This window comes from Lactuca virosa, chromosome 4, assembly GCF_052849685.1.
Source record: "Lactuca virosa cultivar CGN04683 chromosome 4, Lactuca_virosa_CGN04683_v6, whole genome shotgun sequence".
In the NCBI taxonomy this organism is placed as follows: Eukaryota; Viridiplantae; Streptophyta; class Magnoliopsida; order Asterales; family Asteraceae; genus Lactuca; species Lactuca virosa.
Genome location: NC_136429.1, coordinates 311,281,589 through 311,291,227, shown reverse-complemented (window position 1 = coordinate 311,291,227; position 9,639 = coordinate 311,281,589). Strand labels below are relative to the sequence as shown.

Genomic DNA, 9,639 nt, shown 5'->3' with positions numbered 1-9,639 from the left:
GGGGAGGGATATCAGGGAGTTCGTGGCGAACTCATCATACCGGACATTTGCTGAGCTCCAGGCAAATGCCCGGAAGAGGGAGATTGAGCTGGAGACTCAGGTCCGGGAGGAGGCCGAGTCTCAGGTGAGGGACCAGCGGCCGGCATAGTCTCAGCCGGCAGCCAAGCGGGCAAAGCCCGCCGATTCGAGATCTGGAGGCCAGAAGGGCCGCACTTGTGGGAAGTGCGGCAAGGGACATGATGGGGTTTGTCGATCAGGTGCTTGCTACAAATGTGGCAAGGAGGGGCACATAGCCAAGGATTGCCCCAAGGGGTTCATGGTTTGCTTTCATTGCAACCAAACTGGATACCGGAAGGCCGAGTGTTCGCAGCTGCGGGGGACAGCACAGGGAGCACCGCAAGGATCTGCCCCTGCTGTCGTGCGAGCTACTGAGGTTCGGCCGATGAAGGCCGAGGCACCGAAGGCTCGCGGGAGAGCCTTCCAGTTGACAGCGGAGGAGGTCCGCGCATCGCCTGATGTTGTGGCTGGTATGAATTCTTTCATTTATTTATGCTGAATTTGAGATATTGTGCTTATATTATGATATGCGTAGGTACTTTTCTTGTGAGTTCTGTACCTTCTTTGGTGTTATTTGACTCGGGTGCGAGTCGGTCGTTTGTGTCTTTAGCGTTTAGTCAGCACACCAGTATCCAGCGGGAGGCGTTGAGTCGACCTCTACGAGTTTCCATAGCTGACGAGCGAGCGGTGTATGCTACGGATGTGATTCGAGGATGTGTACTCAAGATCTTCGGGGTTGAGTTTCCGATAGATCTAGTCCCGATTGCGATGGGGGACGTGTGTGTCATAGTGGGCATCGATTGGTTAAGCCGATTTGGGGCTGTTATAGACTGCGAGCGACAGTTGGTGACGATACGAAACCCTAGTGGGGGAGTGCTTACGGTGTACGGCGAGGGTACCCGATCTGGGTCAGCGTTCTGTTCGGCAGCTAGAGCGAGACAGAGTCTACAGCAGGGCTGCAGCGGGTTTGTAGCTTATGTGATGGATACACGAGGGGCCGCGGGGAGGCTGAGTTCGGTTGATGATGTGCCGATAGTGCGTGAGTTTCCGAATGTTTTCCCCGAGGAGTTTCCAGGTGTGCCTCCCGAGAGGCAAGTGGAGTTTCGCATCGATTTGGTTCCGGGAGCGGCGCCTATCGCCAAGGCGCCCTATCGCCTTGCGCCACCAGAGATTAATGAAGGGACTCGACGAGTCGATGGGTGGACTCGACGAGTCCGCGCTGTGGACAAAAACCCTAAATCTCGGGGTCTGTGCCCTATTTAAAGGCCATTATGGCCTTCATTTGCAGCCACTACTCCCCTAAGAAACCCTAGAGAGCAGAGAGAAGCTTGTAGTGCAAGAGGAAGTCTAATCCATCATTGTTGAGTGTGTTTTAGCAAAGGGAAGGAAGGATTTCGAGCTAGGCTGACTTGTGGGACTCAAATCTTCCATCATTTCGTTCAGAGCTGCTGTGAGAGGTAATGATTCATGTCCATCTTCGTTTGAGTAATAGATTTCATGAATCTAGGGTTTCTTATCTTCTCTTTTGGTAGAGATCTAGAGTGTATGATGTCCCCTTGTGACAATATTATCAGATCTGGACCTTGAGAGGTCCAGAAAGTCCCTATTCTCCAGCTTTATTCAGTCCTTTATGAGTTTGGGGCTTAGGTTATCATATTAAGGGTTATTTTGGCATATAGAGGTGATAGTGTGATGCATGGAACTAAAGTTCGAACCTTTACGTGATTATCGTGTTTGGAAAGGTCAGATCTATAGGTTAGAGGAGCAGATCTGACCTCAGAAGGTCATTTCAGTGTTGCCATGGAAGGAACTCGCCGAGTCCATTAGTGTACTCGACGAGTCGAGTCGGGGTTGCCCCGCGATTCGTGACAGGTGTAACCCGTCGAGTAGAGGGATGACTCGACGTGCCAAGTGAGACTAGAAGGATTCAGAAGACCCGCTTGGACTCGCCGAGTCGCCCATGTGCACTCGACGAGTCGGGTCAAAGTTTGACCGTTGACTTCAGTTGACCTTAGGGTTTTGGTCAAGCTGATTCAGGGGAATTCAGGGAGGGGTAGAATGGCCTTCTACCCAATCTTTAGAGATGGGTCTAAGAGAGGGTATTAATCAGGAATGTTATTATGTTAATAGGAGGAGGCTAGGTCGGGTTATCGAGCACGAGAGGTTATCTGACATCGTACGAGGTGAGTCTTCTGACTATACTGTACCTAGAGTGGTACCTATGTGTGACCGGAAGGTCTTATATGCTATGAGATGTATGTGCTGTATACTGTTATATGATATTGATGTGTTATGTATGCTAAGGACCGAAAGGTCATTATGATATGGACAGGAAGGTCAAGATGATATGGACCGGAAGGTCATTACGGGTAGGACCGGAAGGTCTACGAGAGTCATGGGACGGAAGTCCTCTGAGACATAGTGACCGAAAGGTCTTATAGCCTTGAGTGGCGTATGTGCGTATGTGGTATTTGGGGAACTCACTAAGCATTTATGCTTACAGTTGTTGTGATATGTGTTTCAGGTACTAGCGAGGATCGCGGGAAGGCGCCGACGTGATCCGTACACACTCATGGAGTTTATGTCTTGAGATTCTGGGATATGTTTTGATATATTTTGATATGATAACATTGGATACATTATGTTTTGATATCTTCTTTTGAATAAAAGTATGTTTTGAAAATGAAAAATTGTTTTGGAAATTTACGTTGTTACATTCTTACTTCTGTTTTTTCACATAAGATGAGCTTCTCTTCATCAGCATCGATACTAAATGTAAGATCTAAAATATCATTGATATTGTTCTGCACATGATTTTTCAAATATGTAAGTAAAAAAAATGGATTTTTATTAGTAGGAGAAAATGGGTTGACTCAGTGAGCAAGATTTTGGAAAGAAATGATAATTTGGAAAGAACTGATTATTTAATGGAGATGGATATGCTCCTGCAGTGAGAAATTGTAAATTTCATCAGTGTAACTTTCAACTATAAATTAATAATAAGAATACATTTCATTTTTTTTCAAAAAAAAAGAATGATGAATTACATATCCACATACCAACAACAATGGTTGCTTCATGGACAACAACATCAATTTCAACAGTAGTCACACCAGGACGCACAACACGAGCAGCTGCATCTAAAACTTCTCTTGCTATCTGTGAAATAATATGTATTTTTAATAACTTATAACTGATGATTTTACTACTTGCTCAAGATTTGTAATAAAGTTACTCGGCTAGTTTCTCTCATTCTCTCAATTTGCTCTGGAGTTTTTATCTTCAGAAAACAATAGCATTTGAAAAAGCTCTCCAACATGAATAGAAAAAATAGATTACCATAAATTAAGAAAAAAGCTCTCCAACATGAATAGAAAAAATAGATTACCTCAACAACATGTTGCAGATCACTAATGGGCTCGATTTTTGGAGTTCCCTACAAAGTTACACGTTTAATATCATCAGAAAAATACATCTAATGAATATAAAATGTCTGCAAACATATCAAAGAATATATAAATAGAAGCTTATTACAAAAATTTAGTCATGAATCTTGATGTTAATGACTTACATCAACTGCCCAATCAGGTAGCTCAATTCCTGCAGGTATTACACATTTTTATGATATGGGATAAGGCCTTAATGGTCTGCAAAAATATTAGGAAATATGAAAAAGATAGTTCAGAGAAAGGTGCTAAAAAGAATATGAAGCTTTGTCTAAAACAATACCCTGTCCAATCAAAATGAGGAATTTGTGCTGTTCGAGACTTTCCTTTCCTAATACAATAAAGCTAACCATCACTTGGTGAGGCTATATTAAGTTCCCATGCGTGAGGGCAAGAGAATCGGAAAGCCATGCCGTTGGATGTACAAAAATTGTGAAAGAATTGGTTGTTGTATTCCGTGCCGTTATCACATTGAAAGGTTTTTATTGGGCGTTCAAATTGAGTGGTGATATGTTTGTGAAAAGCAAGAAAGATGGAGAAAACTTGTGATTTGTTAGACAGGGGAAAAGTCCATAGGTAATTTGTGAAATCATCAATAAACAAGACATAATAGCGGTGACCTCCCGAACTAAGCACGGGGGAGGTCCAAAGATCACTATGGACAATATCAAAAGGTAAACAGGTAAAAGATGTAGAAGCATAAAAAGGTAATTTTATTTGTTTTCCAAACACACAAGACTGACATATGTTTTTATTGGAAAAAGAACGAACAGAAATAAAGTTGTTTTTATTCAAAATGCGTAAAGAAGAGGAGCCGGGATGTCCCAAACGACGATGCCAAAAGTCTTGAGACAGAGCAGCAAAAGCAGACGGACTAGTAACTTGTGCATTTGGTTGTGTGAGAGGGTAAAGATATCCGGTGCTATCACATCGCAGGATAGGAATCTGCGTCCGGTAATCCTTCACAAGTAAACCAAAAAGGTCAAATTCAACGGCAACGGAATTATCTGTTGTAAGGCGACGAATAGATAACAAGTTTTTAATAAGATGAGGAGCAAGTAAGATATTATAGAGTTTGAGAGGAGGGAAGGGAGGTGGAAGTGTGGTGTGTCCGGAGCCATGTATCGGAATGTAAGAGCCGTTGCCAACAACGATACGGTTTGGTCCGCTATTATTGAAATAAGTTGAGATTTTACCTGTCGTGTTTGCCATGTGATTTGTCGCGCCCGTGTCAGCGTACCAGTTGGGGTCGGGGTTGAGTGTCATGGTATGCATGGCTTGCTCAATGTTGGTAGGGGTGTACGAAGCTTCTGAGGTGTAAGCATGTGCCGGAGAAGGTCCGAGAATGCCAGCGGCAGGATGGCGTGTCATCGGGTATCGCTGTTGTGGTGCAGTGGGATAAGGAACCGGTGGAGTGGTCCATGTTGGTGCGTTCCAGAAATACCATGGAGGCTGTTGGGAGTAGGAGAAACCGCGCCCACGTCCGCGTCCCCGTCCTCTGCCCCGTCCACCTCGACCCCGCCCACGATAAGATCCATCTGAATGGCCCCGACCAGAGGACCGGGGCTGCTGCGACTGAGAATATGTTCCGTTGTCCCGCTGATCAGAGGAGGCTATGCCGACGACGTTCGCTGCTGGTGCGGTGATGGAGGCAGTGAGGGCGGTGACGGGTGGGTTATGCAGCGATTTTCTGGTTTCCTCGAGACAAAGTTTAGAGCGGGCGGTGTAGAAGTCGGGTAACATAGTGGATTGTTGGAGAAGAGTGGCGATGCTGTCATATTGATCCGAGAGCCCGGAGATAAGCTGTAGAACAAGCCGCTGATTGTCTACAGGAGCCTCGACATTAGTTAGCTGATCAGATAGATTTTTAACTTCTTGGCAACATGCCGCCATGTTAGGAAAGTTTTCGAGCTTGACATTTGCGAATTTCTGGTGAAGGTGGAGAGCACGGGCTGGTTTACTGTCTATAAAGATGTTTTCAATGGCCTTCCAGGCGGCGGCAGCGGTGGTTCCTGGCGAGAGAATGGTTATGAGGAGATCTTTAGAAATCGTCCCGTATATCCATTGTAACACAATGACATCCAGGTGTGACCACTGTTCATCGGCTTTAGGATCTTTTTCTTTGGTAGAAGTAGATGAAGCAGGTGGAATGATATGATCAAGAACCTGGAACGCACGACAGTGTATCTTGAAAAGTTCGGCCCAAGATGTGTATTGGCTGTCATCCGTATCAAGGAGGATTGGTATGTAATTCTTGATGTTCGTGACAGTGACTGCAGGGTGAAGGGGGGTTGTTGGTCCTGCCATTAGAGAGTGGTGGAGGTGATCAAAAGAAGAAGAACGAGAAGAGAGGGAGAGATGCGATTAGGGTTAGCGCCAATTAGGAAGGAACGTAATTCTCTGATACCATAATAGAATATGTGATAAGGCCAAAATCTAACCATTAATTTAATCCTAATAAATACTACTTAATAATAATTTATATATACATTAACATAAATAAATGGTACAGTTTTATCGAACAGCCCCTTGGCCACCTAATGTAATGATATGGTAGTTCATAGTATATTTTCATGTTTTACAATAATCCTACAACTGATGAATCTTTTTAAATGGTAAAGCAAGTTAGCATGAACCCTCAAAAACATGAAAAGATACAAATTTCTAGAGGAAGGTTTTCTCCATGCAAATTTTGCTGGAATGAACAGATTCAGTGCCATATCTAATCAAGGGAGAGGAAGAGAATCTAAAATATTACCGCATGGAATTGAATTAAATATAAATGTTCCATCAGCATCAAATATGGCATGGCAAAGTGCAGTTCTATGTCCAGAAGGGTTACCAGAACCCTGTGGGCAGTGCACTTCCTTGACATCTTCAGAGTACAGATAAACGTGAACCCCTAAAATGGGGTTTCCCTAAGGCAAGATGATAGAGATTAGTAATCTAACTCACTTTTCAAACTGAGTAAATGAAAAGTATTCCAGTCCATTAAAGTGCGAAGCACATCATGGACTCAGGATGAGAAATTTGCATTTCAAAAGCATTAAAAAGAGGAAGACTCACTTGTGCAACTACCAATCAACGAATATTGTAACCAGATCCTCCAAACCCTTCTTGCCAAGTATCTATTAGAAATGCTTGAAGATAAATCAATGGACAAAGATAAATCTTATGGGAAAGTACCTGATTGTATATTTCAAAGATAAATCAATGGACAAAGATGAATTTTAAACCATAACTTGACGACAACTATGTGATGTTGTATTAAGAGCTTCAATTACAAGTAATGTACTTCAGATTAAACTCCAGTGTCAAACAAGAAACAGTAAAAAAAATTGAAATGCATAAACAAAAATATAACACAAAATATTAAGAAACCAACAAAATCGAAGAAATCCCAGTATTATGTAACTCAAAAAAACAAACAAAACATTAAAAAAAACTCAAACTTACCCCAAAAAATTGGGTTTTTTATTGAAAGATAAAGATGGTTCGAATGATATTAAAAAAAAATCAAAGAAATCCCAGTAATATGCAAATCAAAAAATTAAGAACCCTAACCCAAAACTCTTACCAAACGAGTTCAGGATGCCCCCGACAGGAAGGAAGAAAAGGACGTTGGCAAGGAGAAAGAAGGTCTGACGCCGGCGAGGGTGGAGGAAGCAGTGGTGACGGCGGCGAGGAGAAGGAAGACCGACCGTAGCGACGGGAGGGGAGCCAGTGATGTCTTTGACCAGAGTATCTGAAGAGCTTGTATCTTCGTGGCAAATAAAGCGATTAACAAGCAAAATTCCAGGAAACATGCGAAGATCGAGCAAGAACAAACTTAGTAATCAAGTAAAAACAAAAGAACTCACTAATTGGGAAAGAGATAAATCTTGAAGCTCTTACCATATGAAGATATATAAAAGATGATTGAAGGGGGTCGATTGGGCAGAGTTATAAGATCGCTTGTGGTAGGGAGGCAATGAATGGATGAAACAAGCCCTAACAAATCCAGAACCGAGCAGCGTGTGGTGATGATGGAGCGTAGCCACGATTTGAGGTTCGGGAGTGGTGCTTCTAGACAAAGAACCACCGACTGTAGATGCGTAAGTAAGAGAAGCTGATGACATCGCGTGAGGATGGTTTGGGCTCGAAACGTAAAGCTTACATGGAAACTAGATCTTGGTGAAGACCAAAATATGCAATGAAATAGTGTGTTCGTCGCCCCTTACGTGTTTTGAACCAGGCGAGAGGGATGAGATGGAAATACGAGAGTGAGATAGAAAAAATTAGGGTCAGATTTAGGAACCCTAAATCATCGGCTCAAATTGATAACTGGGAGGTAAGAACCCTAAATTCTCAGCTCATTAGGGTCGAATTAAGAGTGTAAGAACTTGTTGGAACCGAGAATTAGGTTTTTGGTTGAGGTGATGGAATGAGGAATTGAGGAAGCTGTGGATGAAGACGAAGGCCCTAATTCGAAGAGGCGGGGAATTTTTGGGATGAATAGGCAGGGGTTAATGTTTTGGATTTCATTTTCCCCCCTAAAAACGCGTGTTTCCTAAAAAAAATATAAAGCGACACAATTACACGACACACATTTTTTAATAGGTGCCCTCCGTATTTTTTTTTCTGACACTAATTTTAGGGCACGCAAAAATGCGTGTCCTCTATCCTTCAAATTTTGGAAAACTGACATTAATTTTTAGGGCACGCACAAATGCGCGTCCTCTATCAGTGTGTGTCATTAATTGCGCATCGTAAAATGCTATTTTTCTAGTAGTGATATTACAACAAACTTCGACTCTACAATCTCCCCCTTTGTAATCATGTCGAAAATTCTCAATTCGTGAGAATCTGTGCAGCAAAATGCATCGTCCTTCGTATCTCTGAGTACCATGTAATAATCTTCCTCAACTCCACCTTATCACCATCATTGTTTTTCCTGCAATTATTCATACGAACAATGAAGTTCGTATATTGTGAAGTGGTATATCTTTCAATCTCAGAAGTGTGGAACAAAAATCTCTTTGCTTTGCTATTCTTGTCTTTTCCAGCAAATACCATTCCAAATGGCTTCAAGCAAATCTCCCCATCAGCATACTTCTTCAATTCAGCTTGGGTCTTCGGAAATTCCATTGCAACATCCACTTCCTTTCCCATTGCTGATGCTAACTCAACATCAGTCAATGCCAGACAATCATAGTAATTATCTATGAAGATTTTGATATGCCCAAGACCAAGTCTCAAAACTTCTTTGTCAGTCCCCTAAAGTTGCGAAACCTCTATGTCCTTCAGAATCAATGCAACTTGAATCAGATCATTCAAGTTCATTAGAGGAAAATCAGCAACTGAGAAATCACAAACTTGGTTGTTCGCTCTTACAACATGATACCGAAAGTTTTGTATCATATTCTCGAACATCACATCCTTCGTTATGCTGACAACTTTCTTGATCTTCACCAAGGACCATATCTCTTCCGGTTCTTTCCCAACGACTGCATGAAACCTAAGTTTCATATGAATAAAATCTTCTTCATTATCGAACTTCTCAACAACCTTGTACTGAGCCATTATAAACATCATTTCGTTTATAGGGAAATCAAGCTGACTCATATCAGTGTTATTGATAGAGTAGCTTTTCTTCGGCTTCTTCTCAAAAGCATACATACGATTGTGAGACACTCTTGCTTCGATGTTCTCATAATTGTACAACTTATTCGGATCTCCTTTTTCCATGCCAGGAGGATCACTTTCACGAAGTCTCAGTATGCTTTGAATTTGCCTTTGCTTCTCCATTTCTGCTTCCACTTCGGCCTTTTTCTCTTCCTTCGACTTTTCAACTACTATCACTTTTCCTTTATCTCTATCACCTTCTGCAACTTTTGGTTTTGACGAACTTGTGCTTCCTCCTTCAGTTGTCGAATTAAACACAATCCCCTTCAGAATGGGTCTTGTAGTTGTCTTGATTGCTTCTGTTGTATTCGTCTTTTTAACAATAGGAACTATGTCTTGAGTAGATACAACTTTCGTTACTTCACCAGTAGTCGTAACAATCTTCTCAATCTTTTTCGGCTTTTCCACCACTTTTGTAACTTTCGAAGGTTTGCTTTCTGGATTTTTCTTCTCTCCCCCTTGCACCCCTGTG

At 42.3% G+C, this 9,639-nt stretch overlaps 1 long non-coding RNA gene across 1 annotated transcript; it reads right to left on the bottom strand.

Annotated features, from left to right (window-relative positions):
- Positions 1-3,127: 3,127 nt before the first annotated feature.
- LOC145168900 (uncharacterized) lies at positions 3,128-3,705 on the bottom strand. The gene is made up of 4 exons (XR_013742162.1): positions 3,629-3,705; positions 3,446-3,493; positions 3,293-3,337; positions 3,128-3,216 (listed from the first exon to the last, which is right to left on the bottom strand). It is a non-coding gene; the product is annotated as an uncharacterized LOC145168900 (long non-coding RNA).
- Positions 3,706-9,639: the final 5,934 nt, after the last annotated feature.